Below are 20,027 nucleotides of genomic sequence, written 5' to 3'. Positions count from 1 at the left end.
GAGCAGATATTAAACATTTGCAGGACCCCAGAAAGCTCTATTGGACAGCACTAACTAAAGAATAATAACTCAGGGACCTGAATCTATATCCAGAAACTGATACGTACAAACAACATCCCCCTGTTGATGATATCTGTCTTTGTGACATTTACATTCTGATATAAAAATAGAGGTGAACAGAACGTTGAAATTTAAATGCAAACTTTCACCCACCTCTGTGTACAGAGTGTTCTAGGAGCATTGCTGCATCCTTCAAAATATTCACATGTGGGTCGTGTGTTTAGGATGCAAACTGCTTCACACAATATTGGGCATCTTCACGGCAGCTATTGACGTCTTTAATTATTTTTAACTCCACTTATATTATTGAGCTCAGTGTAGTCATGGCTTTCAGAAGCACAAAAACAAAATAGTAGGGTTGGAAAGGGAGCTGCAGATCATCTGATCCTGCCTTCTTGTATGATTCATTAGGCTGCAAGGCCATAGAATGAGGCATGTGATGTAACAGGAAGTCCTTTGGCCCAGGAGACCAGAAACAAAATCTATTCTGGGAGATCTTGGTTGAACTTTTCTGTACCCAAGTTTCATTACACAGGAAATGAAGGGATTGGGAAAGGTTATTTGCAGGTTTACTTTCAGCTCTCAATGTCTCTCTTGTGTTACATTTAGTGTCAGGAATCAAAGGGGTTTCAAAGTCACAAGATAAAAATAGTACATCTACCTTGAGTATTAATTTTGCTCAAAGATTTAAAAAGGAAAAGGTAAGTATGTTGACTGATAAGTGATTTAAAAATTATCTTTTTATCTCTAAAAAATGCAGATGTGTTTTTGGAGGAGATAAAACATAAAATGCAAAGAAATATTATGCCAGCACTGAGCTACTTGAGATACACTCCCAAACCCCTTCAGGATTTTCATTCATTCTTTCTGCCTTTAGGGACAGTTTTTAAACATTTGAGAAATGCTTCAATAGGTAATAGCACAGGAGTGAAAAGCCTTCCAATGACAAATTTGGAGACTTCCCTGCTGTTTGATAAGGAATACAAGCTCAGAAATTACAGTTAAATCCGTAACAGGATTAAAGTTCATTCACAAAGAAATACAAAGCAATGATGTAATGCTTAATAGTGATGATGTTGGTAATGATGCCAGAAATCCGGGCTAAATAATTATTAAATTTCATATAAACATAGACTCTGGATTTCCTAGAGGCTAGGTAAAGAGAAAACAGAATGGGTGATATCATTCTCATTTTATAATAAATGAAGAATACAGTCACATAAGAAAAATAGACAAACATGCCCAAACTAAAAAATAAAAAATAAAAAAAATCAGAGGGATTGAATGCAAGTGTGTTTTATAAGAAACATAAATTAACATTGTGTTTAATAGCAATTTTACAAATGATAGAGAAGTATTCTTCATAAAGCCATTTCTTAGATTGACCCTGGATAAAGGTCAAAAACATGTTAATGTATTGGGAATTTGTCCAACCACTTCTATAGAAAGGGAAACACTAATATTCTCCAGGCATATAGCATTTGGGTGACCTAACTTGGAAGAAGGGTAGAGCTTAGAGAATTTGAAGAAATGGATGACTAGAATTCTCACTTCTAATTTTTAAATAACAAGTGCCTTATTACTTATTTTGCCCATTAAAATACCACCAATGCCAAAAGAAAGCCATATCATACCAAAAGGAATGAGTTTAGATACACCATCAAATATCAGTTGTTTGAAAGAGAGATGATACAGGAGAAGCATCTATAATGATGTTTCTTGTCCCTAAAAATAAACCACCAACAAATATTAATTATCCAAGATCCTACTGTCAACTAAGATAAAAATATATTGCTAATTCTTGTCTTGGATTTTCAAGTGGCAATGGTGATTAGGTACTAATCAGTAGATAACCTTTCTTCCTTGAATATTTTTTATTGCGGTAAAAAGCACATGCGATTACATTTACCATCTTAACCATTTTAAGTGTATAGTTCTGTGGTCTTAAGTACATTCCCATTGTTGTGCAATATATCTGTAGCACTTTTCATCTTGCAAAACTGAAACTTTACCCATTAAACACCTTTTCCCTCAACCCTTGGCAACCACCATTTTACTTTCTTTCTATGCTTTTGACTATCTTAAATGCCTCATATGAGTGGAATTATACAGTATTTGTGCTTTTAAAATTTTCTCCTTTTAACGCTGAATAATAGTCCATTCTGTGTATATACCACATTTTATTTGCCCATTCATCCATTGACGAACATTTGGACTGCTTCTACCTCTTGGCTATTGTAAATGGTGCTACAATGAAAATGTTGCACAAATATCTCTGTGAAATCATTCTTTCAATTTCTTTGGATATATACCTAGAAGTAAGATTGCTGGATCATATGATAATTCTATTTTTGATTTTTTTGAGGAAGTTTTACACTGCTTTCCATAATGGTTGCACCATTTTACATTTTCACCCACAGTACATAAGAGTTTCAATTTCTCTACATCCTTGCGAACACTTATTATTTTCTGTCCTTTTGAAGGTAGCCTTCCTAATGGACAATGGTTGTTTCTATGCTGCTCTATCAACTTTGCCAGCCAGACTTTTGGCAGGGATATTGTACAGCAAGCAATTCAAGATGGAGGATGCTTGAATGATCTCAATTATAGGCTAATAACAGAATTGCAAGGGTTGCAAAAGTCATAAATCTGTACATTCATTTAATTTGAAATGGTGTAATAATGGTGAGTAGTTAAATAGTGGTGCCTTCAGTGTACAGTAGTAGTCATCATTGACGTGACAGCAGCAGCAGCTATGTTGTGAGAAGGAGGTATCTTGGGTCTCCCAGTCCTGTTCATAACACTGTCAAGTCATGGGATAGGGGAAAATACTTAACCACTCTGAGCTCATTTTCCACATTTGTGAATTAGGGATAACAATATCTACTGCACCACACATTGTTGGTATGAGGATTAAATGAAAGTATGTACATAAAGAGTCTGGCACATTATATGCTATCAACAAATGTTAGCTTCTTTACCCTTAATCCCCAAATCCATTTCTCATGCAAGTTAATATATTGAGAGATCAAGACCTGAATTTTTAATAAAATGCTGATACGAAGTTTCAAGAGACATTTAGCAGCTACTGTAATTTTTAGGAAGGCTTTTCTATGGCGGTCTGTACCAGGCATTCAGCCTGCAGAGACCCTGCATGAAGAGGGGTCTACTCAGGTAAGATTTCAGGAATGCTTCGGGAGAAGAGTTTCCTCCACCATTGGGTTTATTATAAGATGGTCAATCAAAAGTGTTGTTTTGAGTGAACCGTTCTAAAGTCTTAAGCAACTAGGTCTGAGACGCTATACTCTCAAGCTCAAATGGACAGAAAGAAGGCCTCACTCTGGTGTCTTTGATGGTCCACCAGTCCATTCTATTTAATAAATGCAATCCATTTTCAACAGAACAGACAGAGAGGTTTTCCTAAAACATAAACCAAGTTACCTCACACCTCTACTCAAAACTTTCCAGGGTTTCCTACTAGAATTTGTAAAGCTGCAGAGGCAGGGACTTTTTACTGTTTTGTTTTTCTTTTTTTTTTTTTCATTGCTATAAACACAGTACATAGAACAGTGCCTGACAGAAAACAAGCCCTTAATACCTATTTATTCAATAAATACACACATGAGTAAAGAAATAAGTAAAGTATTCAAATTGAAAGACTTTCTGCATAGTATCCCTGGGTTCTGCTTGAATGTTGTCTTGCATGTTCTTCTAGGCTTTCTTGACTTCGAATCAAGGATTCTGAAAAGTTGTCACTTCCTCTCTGATGTTTGGATCCATAATCAGTGCAGATATCTCTCCCAAAAGACAGCTGGGCCTGAACATTGTGAACTCCTTTTAACTCCTCTCCCAGAGCAAAGAGTTGCTCCAGTTCAGCCCCCAAGTCAGGGTACAGACTCAGGGCCTCAGTGTTGGGGATGAGCAAGTCTAGGATACAATTAGTACTCTCAACCCATCAAAGATGCTCCTTTCACAGATGGAGGCAAACAAGGGTAAGTTAAATAGTCAATTATCTATAATGTTTTGCTCCTTTTTTATAAATAAGTTTACCCCAAGACTTTGAAGGTTACACTTAACTCTATTGAGTTGTTATAAGTTTGATCAGTCATTTCTCTCTTTGGATAAGATATCCTTGCAAGAGTAATGGCCTATCGGGAAACAATTTTCCTAAACCAAGTAATCTAGCAATAGAATTTTATAGGAACCAATTATGTTCCTGACAGCCAGCGCCCCTAAAATTACTGAATCAGTTAAAGTGTGCTTCAAACCTATAATGTTTAACCAACTCTCTACTTGTGACTAGAAAGCTAGACTTTTACACACCCACTGGCAGGCTGTGTGTGTGTATGAGAGAGAGAGAGAGAGAAAGAGCTCTGAACTGGCTTACCCATTAAGTCAGGAATTATGGATTCTCATTGGTTTGCCTTCAGATAGTTGAAAAATGATCTGACTAATATTAGCTCTAATCATTGCAACCAAGAAGTCTTAAACTCTACAAATGTATGTGGGTGAGTGATCCAGAATTGTTAAAAATAAATTTATTCTCTACAAAATATATAAGGAGAGTAGAAAGGCTACTAGAGTAAAGGATCAATGAATGAAGTAGACAAAAAGGAATTCAATGCCTTTGAAATTTAAAATGCACATATATCGCCTGAGAATCTTGTTAAAAACACAAGTGTTCATCCACCAGGCCTGAATTGGGGCTGGGATTCTATACTTCTCACACTGTTACCTGGGCTGGAGTGCAATGGCACGATCTCGGCTCACTGCAACCTCCGCCTCCCGGGTTCAAGCAATTCTCCTGCCTCAGCCTCCCAAGTAGCTGGGATTACAGGTGCCCACCAACATGCCCAGCTATTTTTTTGTATTTTTTAGTGGAGACGGGGTTTCACTATCTTGGCCAGGCTGGTCTTGAACTCCTGACTTCATGATCTGCCCACTTCAGCCTCCCAAAGTGCTAGGATTACAGGCGTGAGTCACTGCACCTGGCCAAGATTCTACACTTCTAACAGGTTCCAGGAGATGCTGATGCTGCTGGGCCACAGACCACGCTTTGAGTAATAGCATTTTAGAACATGAGGACGCAAAAGGCCTAGTTTCACAAGTTGAGAAAGAAGCCATCTACACAATTTAGGTTAAGGCCAAAAGTGATTTTAGAAAGTGCATGAATCATTGTTAGTTCATTGTCATGACCATGATTGCACTGTAGGAATGAATAATTATTTGATTAGTGCGCTATAATTCAAGCTCCCTTCCTCTCACGTGTGTGAATCATTGATACTTAGTCTGGGGTTGCTGCCTTGAGTCTTCACTACTTGAGTTCAAGAGCTACAGGATGAGTCTTTTCTCTTTTTTTCTCACTGCTTTTGTGGACACTGAGGGGATGAGTCTTTTCTTACACTATTTTCACGTTTATAGGAAAAAGAAACCGATGAGTATGCAGAAACACTGTATAGTTAAAACCGAGGGCCCCGAATGATTGACATAAATAGGGAGAAGCTGTGACTCATTGGAACAACAAAAGCTTTGTTACAAGTTTGTCTGTGGACAGGATTTGAACTCGAGGAAAAGCTACAGAGTGTGATGAAGCCCCATAGGAAGGCCTGGAGAAGCTCTGCCCCACTTGCAGCCCTGCAGCTTGGTGCTAACTTGCCTCACACATGGAGTGCCAAGACCCATGCTGGGCCATTGTGATCATCCATGTCTCTCCCCCGGGCATGTTCAGCATCAGAGGCCATGCATTTGACAACAGGGAACAAAAGAAAGGAGACGATTATGTGAGAAAGCTCTGGTGAAAATACCAAATAAAACCACTGAAAAGAAGTTCTTTGGCTTGCTGAAAATTCAGTACTTGAATAAAATTCATTTAATTTTGAGCCTTCCCTACAGAGTTCTCTTGGCATGCCCTGTTGTGCTGCAGCAGAAAACAAGGCAAAGTCAGAGTTATTTTCCTCATCGCAGACTGAATAGAAGTAGAAGTTGGAATAAACATGAGTATATCCAGAAACAGCAAATTCACCCACCTACAGTAAGGAGAAGACTCATAGACCTTTGAATTTGGTGGCTTCAGGGGTTGAAGCTCTGCAATAACAAAATATGAATAGTGTGTTTAAATAACAACACATAAATACTATGACCCAACATACAGTTCTAGACACATTTATTTTGGTCATGGCATACCAAATAGAATACTAAATTGAAAAAAAAATGACTTATTCTTTATTCAACAAGTGTTGAAATCAGTGTGGCTTGCCTGAATATTGCAGAATATTTCTATGGGCAGGGTAGACACTTTGTAATAGGTTGGGCTGGAGCCCTGTAAGTATTGGAATGAAATGGGTGGGAAAAATGAAGGGCAAAGGAATGCAGTTATGGAAGAAAGTATAAAGAAACCAAGACAGAGGGCCAAGGATTTAACTTTAGGAAATTTTACACTTAGGGGCAGGTGGAGAGAGAAGAACCATGCAAGATCTAGAAAAGGAGTGGTTGGAAAAAACAGAGGAACCACTAGAATATATGGGCACAGAAGCCAAAACAAGAGAACCGCTCAAGAAAGGAAGAGAGGTGTCCAACAGCATTAAATATTCAATAAAGCTGAAGAAGTATGAGCACTAATAAAGGTTGTCAGATTTCACAGTGGCTGGTCATTACCGTGAGTATGAGCTTAATTAGACCCAATGAAAATGAGATTAGAAAGGTACTATGGTTTGGATCTGTGCCCCAACCCAATCATGTCTAATTGTAATCCCCAGTGTTAGAGGTAGGGCATGGTGGGAGGTGGTTCGATCATGGGGGTGGTTCCTTCATGAATGGTTTAGCACCATCCCCTTGGTGCTGTTCTAGTGGCAGAGTTCTCATGAGATCTTTTGGTTTAAAAGTGTGTGGCACCTCCCCTCCAACCCCTCCTCCCACTCCACCCATGAGAAGGGCCTGCTTCCCCTTCACCTTCCACCATGATTTTAAGTTTCTGAGGCCTCCCCAGAAGCTGAGCAGATGTGCCATGCTTCCTCTACAGCCTGCAGAGCCGTGAGCCAATTAAACCTCTTTTCTTTATGAATTACCCAGTCTCAGATATTTCTTTATAGCAATGCAAGAATAGACGAATGCCAAAGGGTTAAACTTAAAGGATGATTTGTTGGCGAGGAAATAGAGAAGTTTGGCTTTGTATGAAAGAAGATTAAGCAGAAACAATAAAATTAGGGGTTTTGAGAGCAGAATAGAGAGAATAGGTTTATGTCAACATGACACGGAGGGGATCCGTGCCAGGTGGCTTTGGTCTCCTCCTCACAGTAGATGGTGGCAGTGCCATTTCTGAGAGGAAAAAGTGGGATAGTGCTGTAGTGCTGAAACAGTTGGGAAATTATCAAGGGAGGAATACAAAGACTGCTGAGCAAAAACATAGGTAACCTTGGAGGTGGTATAATTTAGTACTGAAATCATCTTAAAATCATATTTTATTTTAAAATACTGTCAATTTCTTTATTACTTTAGTTTTAGCCCTCAAAGAATATCTTCAGAGAACAATGTTTACAGAAAACCCTTCCTAAACAAATTTATTATATTCATCTTTCTGTACACAGCTCTGCTCAGTCAGAATCAGAACAGTAAACATAGAAGAAGACATGGCAGGAAAGAGGCCTGAAGTTCTGCTCCAGCCAATGAGCCCATTCCTTGACTCAGTGAATATGCAACACTATAATTATCACTCCGAGTCATAACCCACTAGCTTCCCTACTCTACCCTTCAGAGGACAAAAAACACATAAAGATCCTACAATCCTCTTAGCATTACATAACCAACCAACAATAGATAAAAATTCCCAGCTCTCTTGTTTTGAGGCCCAGTCCTTGTCTGTAACTCAAGCATATCTCTCTTTTTAGCTGGAACTCTCAACAGAGACCTGAGTTCACTCAACATTTGATCTATTTGGCAACTGGTCCACTTAATAGTTAAATCTACTAGGATTTACCAAAGGGATGTGTCATCATTTTTAAATGTTTAGTCTATTCCATAGTTGTGCTACACAAAATAACTCTCAAAAAATGGTTCTATTGATTATTTTATGAAGTATACTTATTCCAAATGGACTCTCTGATTGCCAATTCTACATTGTCTTAGTCCATTTTGGCTGCTATAACAAAATACCATAAATTAGGTGGCTTATAAATAACAGAAATTTATTTCTCACAGTTCTAGAGAACTAGAACTTCAAGGACAAAGTAGAATCAGTGTCTCGTGAGGATCCTCTTTCTGGCTTACAAATGGTGCCTTCTTGCTGTGTCCTCCCCTGGTGGAAGGGGCAATGGGCTTTTCTGTAAGGGCACTAATCCCCTTCATGAGACTCCACTGCCATGACCTTATCACCTCTCAAAGACCCCATCTCCTAATACCAACACCTTTGGGGGTTAAGATTTCAACATATGAATTACGAAGAAGAGTGAACAGAAACTTTCAGATCAAAAGTATTCACTAGCTAATTCTTGGTTTTTCTTCATAGGTAAGTTACCTATGTGTTTATATTATCTTCATATAAAGATTTCCTCCTGCCCTGTAGTCGCTAAGATGTGTGTGTGTGTGTGTGTGTGTGTGTGTGTGTGTGTGTGAGAATTTTAGCTATCGTTGGTACTGGGCCACCAACACTCTTTTTCTTAGAATCCTTTGTGATAGGGTGTGGATTCATGCAATGTTTGACCTATTTAAAAGTATAGTCTAAATGAAACCATTATTTCTTTTGTATAAAGCTAGTTGCTGATAATGGGATTAAGCCTACAACTTTGGACTCATTACTGCCACATTCAAACTGTCTTAGTAACTCCCAGGGGGCATTATTACTCTGAAATACATTTGGTTATAACTCAGAATACAATCTCATAATAATATATCAGTATTGTTGGAATGCGAAATGCTCTAGCAGTATGTCATAAAGCAAGGATACAGGAGCAGGGATTACAAAACAGAGGGACATTTAAGCACGCACCAAATGTGTGCAATGGTAACCAACTAGAATGTTGGCTGCTTCTCATGAAGCTGAGGGTCAAAAACTGGCGGAGTAGTCCAAGGTAATTTATGCTGGTTGACTACTCAGAGCAAAGCAAGAAGGAGATACACAGGCAAGAAGGTAAGACAACAAGAGTTAGAGAAGCAGCAGGGAGAACCTCTTGCTGAGGTCAAGCTCCACCAGTGAAGCTCCTCCTAGGGAGAGGATCAGTTTTTGTTGCAAACCCAACACACTAGAAATTAATGGCGTAAAACAACATCCACTCATTATTTATCATGAGTCTATGGATCCACTGGGCAGTTATCTCTCATGACCTGGGTCAGGCTCCGCTAATCTCGGTTAAGCTCTCCTTATGTGTCTGTCTGTGATCAGCTGGTGTGTTGGTCAGGAGCTCTCTGGTCTTGGATGGCCTCACAGTGGAAGACTCAGTTTTTCTCCAGGTTGCTGTCTTATCCTTCCAGCAAATTGGCCTGGGCAAGTTATCACAGTGAGGTAAAGAAAAGAGGCAGAAATATTCAAGAGTTTCTTCAAGCCTTTGCTTGCATCTAATTTGCAATTGTCCCATCGACCAAAGCAAGTCATGTGGTTAAGCCCAGAGTCAGTGTGGGAAGGCACTACCAAAGAATGCTGGTGCAAACTGAAACCATTAACACAATCAATATTCCACAGGAAGGAGCTAATATCAGGGCACTGGTAGTTCAGAGCCAAATGATGAAGACAGGTAAATGCACATATATTCAGATAAAGGATAGTTTGGGACCTGATGCATGGAAAGAAAGTATTTAGCTCATAAATACTTGTTCACTTGCTCAAAAGTAATTAAAGAAATAAAGACCATTCAAATCCTGGCTGCACATTTCTACCTGCTAAGGTTTAAAAATGCAACGTGAGACATTTAGGCTAGATATAAAGAAAATCTTGCTGACAATGAGAGTTGTTAAACACTGGAATGGATTACTAAAGGAAACTGTAATTTTCTTTTCTTTCCAAGTACTTAAAATCAGACTGGCTACCTAGTTATCTGGTGTGTGTTCTTGGACAGAAGCAAAAAGATGAACTAATTGACCTTTCAGTTTCCCTCCAGACCTATTATTGTCATGCTGAACCTATTCACCCAGTGGAAGAAAGAGTTTAACAGCCTGCCTTTTATTCCTACCACTTAACACACATTTATTACAGGCCCTCTCTGTGCTTGGCACTTTGCTTGGTGTTAGGGATGTAATCCCAACCTTCAAGGAGATCATAGTCTTTGGTCAAAAGGTGGAGCAAAAAATGCCCTGTCTACATTAGTGTTAACACGTAGGGGTGATAGAAGATACTATTTAAAACAGTCAATGTCTTCAAAGGACAAAGGATACTGTGAAAGGAAAATGTTCTTACCCTGGGTCTCTGCCTATCTTTTGTGCTGGCCAGAGAAGCAGAAGACTCTTTTGTTCAACTGAGCCCATTGATGGGTTTGAGACAGACCAAAGGGCTTAGGGCAGAGTTATAGGTTAGGGGCTGGAGAGAGCAGAGTTCCGTGCATAATCAAGTGTGAATTTCTGGCTCTCTAGAAAACCTTAGTGAGAATAGGGGAGAATTAGAGATGAAATTGGAAAGACAAGAATACAGGCATTATATGGGACAATTTAGCCAGTGAGAAATCCTTTGTTTTGTGGTGGCTAAAGGATATTTAAGAATTGAACAATCTAAATTTTTAAAATTCTAACAAAAGGGATTTCTATTCAAACAAGATGACTAGTGTAGACTAGGTCTCCTTGCTTCTCCCTGCTAAGTACAATGATAAACCCTGGATAGAAGGCAGGAGAAAATCAAAGGAGAGGTGGTAAGAGGAAGGCAAACTGATTTGGGACCTCAAGAGGACTGAAGAGTTATATTGTGAACAACACAACCTCAGGGTATCTTGCAACCCCTGCGTAACAGAAGGCAACCCAGGCCTAGCATTTCCCACTCCCAAAACACGACAGAAGGTGGCCCAGGTACCTAACAACATTGGAATCTAATGGAAGTTCTGCACACAATATCCCAGGAGCCAGGCAGAACCACAAGGACGGAGCCGAAGCCCCAGGGCTAATAGGTGCCAAGGTAAGTTCTCCCTTCCTGTGGTTCTTCTCTCTTCCACCTAGAGACACTGTCTGGTGGGGGCATCAGGCACTGTCAAGGAGGCCTCCACCACAGCACCCAGCCGAGGAAGCTCTCTTTGTCTCCCTAGGCCAGAGGTGTCATTCCCTCACCTAGAGACAATGTGAGGCAATGTGAGGTGACAGTCCTGGTGGCCTTCCTTCAGCCACCTTAAGCAGTGCCAGCTGGGAGCTGTACTCCAGCAGCCTACCTTCAAGATGGCTGAAGGATGCTCTTCAGACAGAAATGCAATAAAAATGAAGGTTGTGTTTGTTTGTTTGTTTTTAGACGGAGTCCCACTTTGTCACCCAGGCTGGAGTTCAGTGGTGCAATCTTGGCTCACTGCAACCTCCGCCTCCCGGAGCGATTCTCCTGCCTCAACCTCCTGAGTAGCTGGGATTACAGGCATGCACCACCACACCCAGCTAATTTTTGTATTTTTAGTAGAGACGGGGTTTCACCATGTTGGCCAGGCTGGTCTCGAACTCCTGACCTCAAGTGATGCGCCACCGCCTCAGCTTCCCAAAATGCTGGGATTATAGGCATGAGCCACTGTGCCCAGCCAAATTAAGGTATTTCTGAGCATTAAGAAAGAAGAAAACACAGTGAGGAATGGAATACCATAGGCTGTCCTCATGAGCTTCCTAACATCCATGCTATGATTGAAACAAAAATTATAACCCCATCTAATACTTAAGGCTATGATATTTAAAAATGGGAAAGGTAGAGGGTAAATGGGCGTAAAGCTTCCACACTTAACTTGTAAGTGCAACACGTTGATGCTAGTAGTCTGTGATAAATCATAGATGTAAATTTTCATACCCAGAGCAACCACTAAGAAAACTATACAGAGTGATGCACTCAAAAGTCCCAGAGATGCTGCCGGAGGGCTTAGGTGGGTCTACAGATGCCAGTGAGACCCCAGCCCTAGCTGGTTCTTGACACCATTATAACAAAGAATTCAGAGAGGAGTCAGAATGAAATGAAAAGACAAGGAGCTCCGACTGCAAAGTGAAAGTATGCACTCAAGGGCGGGGCTGCAGGCGTACTCACGACAGAATCATGCACGATGGAGTTTGGGTTACTAATGTTATAGGCTCTTCTAATTAGGGGATAGAATAATCTGGAGATTTTCTAGGAAAAAGGCAGAAATTTCTGAGAACTAAGGGCCCACCCATTTTTACGCTAAATATGGCCATGCTTGAATCTGTCATGGCAATGGTGGGTGTGTGATTTAGTATGGTAATGAGCATATAATTAGGACTGTGGTAGGGCATGGATAAAATCCAATGCCTTGTTGGACCCAGCTGGTGTCAGCCAGCCTAGCCTCTTTCCTGTTTGTTAGGGTCTTCTCAGCCCAGGCTCGCCCTTATCCTTATAGCTAATTTTTAACAGTTCCTTTCTTGCTGTTGTGAAATCGTTCCTTGATATTTTTCCGTTTTTCCTGTGGCCACCCAGCGTTCCTATTTTATGGATATTTCTTTAATTAGGGGGTGCAGTAATCACTAGGTATTCTGGAAAAGGAGGGGATTTCAGGGACCCCTCCCCCAGTTACCACCCACCTTCTCCCTCATTTGGGTTTACCTGGAACAGTCATGGACAAGTCACCTTGACCAGAGTTTTGACCATTTTCTTTCCCTTGTTTTGGATTTTCTGTTATTGTGTGGTTTCTTTGCCTGATTCTTGTTTTAGTTGTTGTTTGGGGTTTTTCCATCCCCCTGAAACCACTCAGTGCTATTCCTATCTCAAAAATGCATCAAGGTAGAATTTTTTTTTAAATGTTCAATAACCCAGAGGAAGGGAAGAAAAAAGAAAGAATAAGAACAGAGGAAACAAACAGAAATCAAAAAAATAAAATGTCAGACTTAAGCACTAACATGTCAAAAATTAGTTTAAGGATGAATGGTTTAAATACAACAATTAAAAGGCAGAAATTGGCAAAGTGGATAAAATTTAAAATGACCCAACTATATACTGTTCACAATAAATATACCTAAAATTTAAAGACATAAGTAAGTTGAAAGTAAATGGATGGAAAAAAATAAATCATGAAATGTTATTTAAAACAAAAACAGGAGTGGATATATTAATGTCAGACAAGGTAGATTTAAGAGCAAGGAAAATTATATAGTCAAAGACATTACATTATGATAAAAGGACAAATGCATCAAGAAGACATAATGATCCCAAACATTAATACAGTAAACAACAAAACATCTAAATTCATGAAACAAAATTGATAGAACTGAAAAGAGAAATAGACAAATCCACAATTATAGTTGGGGCCATCAACACCTCCCTCTCAGCAGTTAATAGAACTACTAGAGAGCAAATCAACAAGGCTGTAGAATACCTAAACAACACAATCTAATTGGCCTGTTTAGAGCACCCCACCCAAAAACACACATCTTTTTATGTGCCAATGGAATGTTCACTAAGATAGACCACACCTTGAGCTACAAAAGTTCCACAAACATATAAAAATTATACTGAGTATATTCTCTAATCATCATAGAATCAAGCTAAAAATCAACACCAAAAATAAATTATGGGAAAATCTCTAAACATTGGGCACATGCCTGTAGTCCCAGCTACTCAGGAGGCTGAGGCAGGAGGATCATTTGAGCCTAGGAGTTCAGGGCCAGTACGAGCAACATAGTAAGACCCTGTCTCTTAAAAAAAAAAAATTGTTTCGGTTAGGCACTATGACTCACGCCTGTAATCCCAGCACTTTAAGAGGCCAGGGCAGGTGGATTGCTTGAATTCAGATGTTCAAGATCAGCCTGGGCAACATGGCAAAATCCCCTCTCTACAAAAAATACAAAAAATTAGCCAGGTGTAGTGGTGCACACCTGTGGTCCCAGCTACTCGGGAGGCTGAGGTAGGAGGATCATTTGAGCCCAGGAGGTGGAGCTTACAGTGAACCAAGGTCATGCCACTGGCACTCCAACCTGGGCAACAAAGTGAGCCCCAGTCTCAATAAATAAGTAAATAAATAGAAAAAAATTTTTAATAAATTGTTTTAAATAAAAAATATTAAAACACTTGGAATTTAACACTATAAATAATTTATGGGTCAAAGAGGAAGTATCAAATAAAAATTTTAAAAACACATAAAACTAAATGAAAATGAAAATACAATATTTCAAAATATGTGGTATGCACCTAACACAGTAATGAGAGGAAAATTTATAGCACTAAATACTTACGTGAGAAAAGATGAAGATCTCAAGTCAGTAAGTTGCACCTCTAGAAACTAGGGGAAAAAAAGTGAAATAAACTCAAATCCAGCAGAAAGAAAGAAATCATAAAGATAAGGCAAAAAGTCAGTGAAATTGGAAAGAGGAAAACAATAAAACAAAAAGCTTGTTCTTAAAAAAAATTAATAAATCTCTAGCAAAATTGACAAAAATAAGAAAAGAGAAGACAAAAATCTCCAATATTAAGAATGAAATAGGAGATAACAATACAGACACTATACTTATTAAAAAGATATTAGGAAAATACTGCAGAACAATATACTTCTGAAAAAGTATAAATCTGAAAGAGCCAATACTTCAAGATGGATCCCGAGTGGCTAACTGGATATAAACTCAAAATAGACTTAAGCAGCCATTTGCTGATTGGAGGTCACACAAATACTCTGAGTTCCCTCCAAAATTCAACCTTTTTATCACTGGAACTTTCAGAGCTCACCTGAACCAACCAATCAGAACTTAGCTGCATTGACCAATCAGCACTAATCAAGTTTCAATCCTTCATTTGCGTAAATCGACCTGATTGGGAACCTGGGTTGGGACTTTATAAATACATGAGCCTTTCCTTTGTTCTCTGGAATGCTCCTTTGTTTTATACTAAAGGCTGCTTCTCCCTCATTTGCAAACTGTTCACTGGAATAAAATCTCTTCCCTCCAAATTCCTTTTCAGAAAACTTTTGTTCACGTACTCATAAATTCAACAGCTTAGAAGACATGGGACTATTCCTCAAAAACCACAAACTACCAACTCAATCAAATAAAAGAGATAGCCATATTATAGTGCTATAAACCATTAGAGAAATGGAATTTGCAACTGAAAAGCATCCAGTAAAGAAATCCTCCGGCCCAGATTGGTTCACAGGAGAATTCTTACAAATATTAAAAGAATTAATACAAAGTTTATACAATCTCTTCCAGAAAATAAAAGAGTAGGGAACATTTCCCAATGAATATTGTTACTATGATACCGAAAACAAAGATAATACACACACAAAAAAAGAAATTTACAGACTAGTATCTCTTAAAACCTACATGCAAAATTCTCAACAAAATAACAAATCAGACACTAAAGTGGATAAGAATTATAGGTTATATCTAATTAGAATTTATTTCAGTTATGTGAGGCAGTTCAACATTTGATAATCAATCAACATAATCTACCATAGTAACAGATTAAAGAAGAAAATTTGTATGATCATATCAATCACGCAGAAAAAGTATTTTTTTTAAAAAGTCAAAAACTCATTTATGATTTTAAAAAAACTTTAAGTAATTTAGGGAAAATAAAAGGCAAACTAATTCAGAAATAGGCCCAACAGACATGCTCAGATGCTTTTCGACAAAGGTGCAAAATCAATTCATGGAGGACAGCTAATGTTTTTAACAAATAGTGATGGAGCAATTGACCATCTATAAGAAAAGAAAGAAAGAAAGAACTTCAACCTAGAACTCACACTTCATATAAAATTTATTTTAAAATTAACCACAGACTTAAATGTAAACCATAGATTTACAAATCTTTTAGAATAAAACACAGGAGAAAATACATATCTACGCTATAAGGCTAGGCAAAATTTCTTTGACTCAAAAAAACAGAATATTCAACTATCTATAACCCAGTAATTGTACTCTTTGGCATTTACCCCAGAGAAATGAAGACATATTTACAAAAAAATATGTACATAAATCTTTATAAAACTTTATTAATAAAATTTAAAAACTGTTAGCAGCTCAGATGTTTTTCAGCAGGGAATAGTTCAATAAACTTTGGTACACCCATACCATTGAATGCTAGGCAAAATTTCTTTGACTCAAAAAAACAGAATATTCAACTATCTATAACCCAGTAACTGGACTCTTTGGCATTTACCCCAGAGAAATGAAGACATATTGACAAAAAATATGTACATAAATCTTTATAAAACTTTATTAATAAAATTTTAAAAACTGTTAGCAGCTCAGATGTTTTTCAGTAGGGAATAGTTCAATAAACTTTGGTACACCCATACCATTGAATGCTACTCAATAATACCAAGGAACAAACTATTGATACATACAGCAGCTTGGATGAATCTCTAGGAAATTAGGCTGAGTGAAAAAAGCTATTCCTCAATGGTTATATCATGTTTGAGTCTATTTACGTAACATTCTTGAAATGACAAAATTATAGAAATGGAACAACAGATTAGTGATTCTTGGAGAGTAGGAATAGAAGATAGGGTAGGAAGTCGTGTGGCTACAAAAGAGTTTGTCCTGGCATCCTGTGGTGATGACAGTGTTCTAAATCTTGACTTTGTCAATTTGATTATCCTGGTTGCAAGACAGTATTACAATTTCACAAGATGATGACACTGGAGGAAAACTGAGTAAAGTTTGGGATCTCACAGGATTATTTCTTACAACTGAATGAATCTACAAATTATGTCAAAATTTCAAGTTTAATTTTAAAAAATCTAATAAGAAATGAACAGAGTCAAAAACACAGAAAATTTAAAATCTACTAAAAGGCATAAAATAAGACAAACACATTGCAAGCCACTCTGGTTTTGCATAGTAAGACACAATCATAAAATATTATTTTCCCTAACATTTAATAAATTCAATGTGATCCAAATGAAACTACAAATGAGATCTTGGGGATGATGGAACCAGACAAGCTGATTCTAAAAGAGACCAATTTAGCCATATGTGTTAAATTAAACATCCAAATACCTGTGAATCCAAAAAACATTCACTTATAAAAATTTATCCAGGGCTGGGTGCAGTGGTTCATCCCTGTAATCCCAGAACTTTCAGAGGCCGTGGTGGAAGGATCACTTGAGCCCAGGAGAGAATGGCGTGAACCAGAGAGGCGGAGCTTGCAGTGAGCAGAGATGGTGCCACTGCACTCCAGCCTGGGCAGCAGAGTGAGACTCCCTCTCAAAAAAAAAAAAAAAAAAAATAGCAACAAACTGGAAACATCTTGAATATCTGTAAAGAGCTGGCTGGTTAATAAATTATAGTACATCTGATTCTATTAATAGTTGGTGTTTGAAAACAAAAAGAAAAAAGAAATAATAAATTACTGAAAGTCTCATACAATGAAATATTATTATGCAGCTACTCAAAGTATAAAACAGGTCTTTAGATACTGATATCAGATTACTCAAAAATATTTTTTCATATAAAATGCAAAGTGGTACAAAATATTAAGTATAGTGTGATATCATTTTGTTTACAAAGAAGGATTGAGACATATACATTTAAAAATATTATAGGAGAATACAAATTATTAACCGTAGTCACCTCAGAGCAGGCTAATTGGTGATCTCATGTAAGAATATTTTTTGCATACAAGAGTACCCTTCCATGCTGTTGAAAATTTTTAACACATGTACTAATTAGGTTTTTTTAAAAATTTTTATGCAAAACAAACTGAAGGAAAACCAACTTTGGTTTATAAATGGCAAGGATTTTCTAATGTACAATTTCATGTTGTTTACAATTGTTGAACAGTGATGGGCCCTCTCACTAAGGAAACTTCATGCAATCAACCTGCATTAATGTTGCTCTAGGGTGAAAAGAGTATCAAAAAAACCAATTGCTGACCAAACCCTTTGTGTCAACACCAGGATTGAGATGTAGGGACAGCCTCAAGGTGAAGAATGAAGAATACTTCATCAGATGCACAAACAGAGCCAAAGGATCATGAAAATATAAGCTCCGGCCTCGCCATCCCAGAGAGTCACAGAACTCTGGATGAGGGCATTGGACTTCTACAAGGCCAATGCATGGTAGTACAAACTAATTTCACTTCAATCTCATACAGCAGCATTCCTTAGCTGACCACTAGGTTACAGCATCCTGACCTACATCTTGGCCTATGCCACTGTCATCCATAAGACAGGTTTGACCGACTAGACCCAAATTACAGAGTTTCAAAAACTTTCTATGATAATGCCCATTGACATGTTTTATTATTTTAATTACTTAATTTTATTTCTAAATTATGATTTTAAAAATAATGTTCCTTAGATACAAGATACTTAAAAGCACCTGGACCATTATTTGCAAACATCTACAGCCATTTTCAAATTCAGAAAGGGACTTCCCCATGAGCTGAACCATTAATGACAAATTCTGTTCCCTCTCTCAAGACAGTAGCAGTGGGTGAGACAGATGACTCGGAGCTTTCATACATTAAGATTTTCCCCATTAGCTATTTATAGGGAGATCTTTTAAAAATGTATATGCTTAAAAGTTTAAAGTGTGCTACTCAGGATGTTACATTGACAAATGAATATGCTGTAGATTACTCAGTTCTTTCACTTCAGATTTAATTTTATTGCCAAAGGTAACAGAAAATGTATAGTGTTTCAAGTTCCTGGTTCAAACTTAAGTAAAAAGAGAAATTATTTTTAGGTAAAAGATATTAGTGTTCAAAAATCCTTAAATAAAAAGGTTTTTTTTCCTTTTCCCCTGAAAAATACAACGGTATCAAAAAATATACTTGTTAAGGATGATTCAGACCTAGCAAAGGAGTGATATTTAGAGAAACAGAAAGAATATTTAAATGGGAGACATGATAAGAAAAACACCAAAAAAAAAAACTGCTTGATATGGGGCCCATTCATTATCCTTGTTTCCTGGTCTCTTTTTCAAGTGGCCAAAAATAGTGGGGAAAAAAATGCCACTTTTAGAAGGGGCAAAATAGTGAAGAAACTATAATAGTGGGTGCCATACTGGATCCTATCTACCCCATTATTAAGTGAAATTCATCTGATTTCTGCAGCTAGTTAAGGTGTGTAAATCTGTACACTGAGCTAGTGTGGGGTTCTCTATATAATCAACTGACTCAGTTGTTAAATCATCCTGGTCGAAGGACTTCCAGCCTATACGTGGCTAATAGTATGAAAAAACATACTAGGTCTTGCAGTTCCATGAACCAGCAGCCTTGGGATCCACTCCATTTTCTGGAAGCCAAGAGCACAATATACCACTTGGCCCTCAACCAGAAAAGCCAAAACTTCTGGCCAATGCAGCAATTTATTTTGAGTGACAGCCATCTTCTTGTTCCATGTTTACATTCCTGTACCAAAATAGATGCAGGAGACAACTGGGAATAATCCTTCAACTATTGTGGGTCATATTGTTTAATTACTCCAAGAACAAAATGCCCTGTGTGACTTACATTTGGCATGGAAATACTTTACCTAATAAGACTGGCTGTTCACCATACAGTCTTGTTTTGAAACTATGGTACTATAGTATGGAGATTTTGTTTTGTAAAAAACAAGTAGTTGTCTGAGAGTAATAGAGGAAGGTGCCAATGTCAGCTAACACTGAGTGACCTTGGGCAAGTCACCTTGTATGTCTTCATTTCCTCATCTGTACAATGAAGGCCATGGACTAGAATTATTTCTAAGCTCTATACAATAGAAAATATGCATTTTAAGTAGAAGTCAAACATTTTAAAATATATTTTTTGAAAAGAGTAGTACATTGACTAAAGATTGTTGCCTTTGGAAATATTTTTTTACATTAAATACTTCGCAAAAATAATTTTTGTAAAAAAAAGAGAGACATCAGCCAGGCACGGTGGCTCACGC

General features: G+C 37.8%; 1 long non-coding RNA gene across 2 annotated transcripts; it reads right to left on the bottom strand.

Annotated features, from left to right (window-relative positions):
• Positions 1-3,646: 3,646 nt before the first annotated feature.
• LOC107975420 (uncharacterized) lies at positions 3,647-14,843 on the bottom strand. 2 transcript variants are annotated; one of them, XR_001718950.2, is made up of 3 exons: positions 14,739-14,843; positions 14,392-14,438; positions 3,647-4,027 (listed from the first exon to the last, which is right to left on the bottom strand). It is a non-coding gene; the product is annotated as an uncharacterized LOC107975420 (long non-coding RNA). The 2 variants fall into 2 exon arrangements; XR_008548876.1 differs by lacking the exon at positions 3,647-4,027 and adding an exon at positions 5,570-6,144.
• Between the last annotated feature and the right edge of the window lie 5,184 nt (positions 14,844-20,027).

This window comes from Pan troglodytes, chromosome 5, assembly GCF_028858775.2.
Source record: "Pan troglodytes isolate AG18354 chromosome 5, NHGRI_mPanTro3-v2.0_pri, whole genome shotgun sequence".
In the NCBI taxonomy this organism is placed as follows: domain Eukaryota; kingdom Metazoa; phylum Chordata; class Mammalia; order Primates; family Hominidae; genus Pan; species Pan troglodytes.
This window is presented reverse-complemented; position numbering and strand designations above follow the sequence as displayed.